The sequence below is a fragment of the Sturnira hondurensis genome, unplaced genomic scaffold (assembly GCF_014824575.4).
Source record: "Sturnira hondurensis isolate 20B ecotype Veracruz unplaced genomic scaffold, ASM1482457v3 Scaffold0005279, whole genome shotgun sequence".
Lineage (NCBI taxonomy): Eukaryota > Metazoa > Chordata > Mammalia > Chiroptera > Phyllostomidae > Sturnira > Sturnira hondurensis.
The window spans coordinates 14,601,317-14,604,879 of NW_028077910.1; the positions used below are offsets into that span (position 1 = coordinate 14,601,317).

The following is a 3,563-nucleotide window of genomic DNA, read 5'->3' on the forward strand; positions in this document are numbered from 1 at the left end:
CATATGTTCATTTTAATCTTAGATCTGCAAATTATGTAGCTGGCTCTAGGCAGCAGTCACCTTGCTGTCCTGGTGTACTTCTGTGATGGGCCATCTTTGCATTACTCTGGGAGGGGCCCCAGGATTCACATGAGGGTTATTATGCACAAGACACTGTGTGGACATTTCCCAGAGGAGAACAGTGGAGTATTCTATCTCTTTAATTCTATGGTAACATTAAATACGACATCCCACCAGCTTCTTTTGTTCTGAGACAAACATATCAGCTCTGCATATAAACGATATAACCTATACCGATCTCAGAAACACTCAATTGTAAAACAAACACCAAAAAAAAGGGCATCTTGGCATGGCAGATAGATAAGTTCTGGGCTGTTTAAATCCAGCAAAACATCGGTGTATTCTATAAAAGAGCAATAAAGAGGCTCTTCTACATGCAATTAGCTGAAAGATGAAAACAGCTGACACTCCGGCTCTGGGATCTAACTCTGACGATGTTGGAAAATGTCGTCACGGGTTTGCTTACTCTAGTGTCAGCAGGCCTATCATTTCAATACCTTGGATGTTCTCATGCAGCTGAAGAGCAGGCAGATACATCCATACAACTAAAATTTTGCCCACTAGTGGGGCACAAAGCCTCTTTTGCAGAAAGAAACTTTCCCTCTATCAGTTAATTTTCTGAGAGTTTTTGTCGACACCTTCCCTCAAGGTGAAAGCTTCTTTAGCTGCTCAGAATTTGTAGCCTGATCACCCTCTGTTCCCTAGGCAGCCCCTAGCCAAGAAGCAGGTTGCACAACATGCCGCCTCCCACAGGTTCGCTTATGACAAGCTCAGGTACCACCTATGGGCCTCTCACCAAATCTGACTTGAAAAGGTCCACCCACTACTTCACCCCAGGGCTCAAGGACAGAACGGAGGGAGTTACCTCTGCAAAGGGCCTCAGCAGTCTCTCTCTCCCTCAGTCACCAAGAATGCACTAAAACATAACCGGGGTGTCTGATGAGGTGTCATAGGATGGTCTCAAACTTGTATTTACCTGCCTGACAACGCTTTGCTAAATACCTGCTATGTGCATGGAACAGAGCAAGGTGAGGGGTGGGGGGAATCTGAAGACAAGTGAAACAGCCTCGGACCTGGAGTGGGTGACAGGGCTCAGTCTGACAGAACAGAAAATGACATGTGCATAAAATCTGTGCCAATGAAGCTAGTCGCCTGGTCTGTTTCCTATGACCTTGTGACCTACTCATTTCACATCAGTACACAGAATACTGTCACTTCACATCCATGTCACCTGCCCGAGAGACCTTCCCAGTGGATAGAAACTGGGTCTAACCCTCTTTATAAGTGATGGGAGCAGGATGCTGACTCGTAAATATTCAACAGCGGTAGCAGTGGTAATGATCCATTCCCCATTGCCTTGCAGTCACAATGAGCTTCTTTGGGTCAGTCTAAGGCACCTACTGTAACTATGACAACAGCAGCAACAATAACAGCACTACTACTTTTACAACTCTTTTTCAGTGCCTCCATGTGGCTTGCACTCTCCTTCATTTTACATACATTGTTTCTTACTTTGCGCTATTTATCATTATCCTAGCTTTCTTGAAGAAGAAATGAAATGTCAGAAAATTAAGCTTCTTGCTGCTGGGGTGGAGCTGGAGTCCAGGCACAGCTTGACCTTAGTGAGAATGGGGGTCTCGGCAGCCCCTCCTCCCAGGGGGAGCCTTGGGATGAAAGCTCAGGTCCTCTGGGAGCACGAAGGAAAGGGCTGAGGGAAGAATGGGGACTGCATTGATGCAATGGAAACCCAAGTACTGGGGTAGAACCCACTGCCTCATAAACACGTTTTTCCCCTTAGGTTGGCATTAGTATTCTGGAACTGCCAGAGTCCTCGCTTGCTTGTAAAAAAGACCATAACCTTTTTATTGGAAAAGCCTAATGGTGCAAGGGGAAAAGAGCAAGAAAGAAGTTCTCAGCTGCAGAAAGAGGAAAGAGAAGGAGTCAAAGGGAAAGCATTTCTAGAAAATTCATTAAGTAGCCTGAACTATTTTAGTACCAAACTATAGAAATGATCCCTGAAAGTATAGTCTTGCCTGAACTATTTTAAATAGCTACTCAGCTTCTTCAAGCTGCTGGGCTGCTGGGCTCTGAACACCTGAGGAGGGTCTCTTCTGAGAGGCCAGCTGTCCAGGTGCACAGAGCATGCAAGCCTACTACTTCTGTTACTGGGGCCCCTGTGCAAGCCCGGAGGAGGAAGGACAGGTTTAAGGAAGATAATGGGCCGTGCCATCCGTCCCCTCCTCCAAGCCCATGGAGCGATCAAGTCGGGTCGTTAGAAGGCACATATTTGAGGCAGCCAATTTCAGTTTAGTTAAGACAGATCAAGTTTTGTCATTGTAACTTTTTTGAAAGTGTTCTGTGTGTCAAGCAGCAGGGAGTCACAGAAGATCCAGTCCAGTGGGGCCTCTTTGAACTGACCTCCTGCAGCCTGACCCCTGAGGCCACACTGCAGTGTGAAGCCCTTCGAGGCTACTAAGTATTCCGATGAACCTTCTCTCTCACTAGCTTGGACCCAGGGTCCCCCCAAAAGAGCCTTTTCCACCTTTTCCTTGACGCAGTGATTTCTGAAACTGATAAAACAGCAATGAAAAAAAAAAGAAAGAGAATGATAATATTAGAATGCAGTGTACATTGAGAGTCAGAACTGTTTTTGTGAAACCTTGTTTAATATCTGTGCATGTATGTACATGCATACATGTACACTGGGATGTGAGATAAATCTCATTTCTCACTATGGGTCCTGATCTGCAAAGTTGGAAAAGCACTGCCTCCAGCCGCTGCGCTCCCTTCCCACCTCTTCTTCTAGTCAGACCCTTTGTTTTGGAGGGCACTGCGGCTCTGTGCCTACCTCTGAGGCTCAACATTTCACACACTCCTGCCTTCCAGAAGCAAACTGACTCATGACGAGCACTTTGGTTCCTGTGCCCCATGCCCACTGCTTGTGCCAGGACCGCTCCCTGCCCTCCTCATGCACAGGGGGTTGCGGCCCAGGCTTCAGCCTGGTGGGGACACTGGATGCCCCGATCACTCACACAGGGGTGATTTAAGAGCCCACCATATATGCGTACAGGTCCCTTTTATATTTGCAGCAAAGCTATTGTCAGCCTGATAGCTATTGCCTTGCAATGTCTCCCACTGGTTGCAGAGAGTGATGCTTTCAAGAAAAGCAAAGGCTTGCCTGAGGGGGTGGGACCTGGGCCTCGGGAAGGGTCCAGGGCACAAAGGCCATCTCTCAGGACTTCTCCAGAAGGCTCCTCCCCTTGGCTTTCCTGACCCATCTCCTCATGTATCCTTCTTGGGGGATCTCAGTGTGTAACTTGATATTTGCTCTTAGCCACAAGCAACAGCTGCCCACCTGGGCTTTAGTAACAAGAACTAATATTTTTATTAAGGGCTTACTGTGAACCAGACACTGTGCTAAGCACACCTTTGCCATTGTTGTTCATACGGTCACAACCAGATCATAGGCGGGTAACATTCTACCCCATTTTACAGACCAGGGA

General features: G+C 47.2%; 1 pseudogene; it reads right to left on the reverse strand.

Moving 5' to 3' along the window:
* Positions 1–2,014: 2,014 nt before the first annotated feature.
* On the reverse strand, positions 2,015–2,091 carry LOC118987522 (uncharacterized; annotated as a pseudogene).
* Between the last annotated feature and the right edge of the window lie 1,472 nt (positions 2,092–3,563).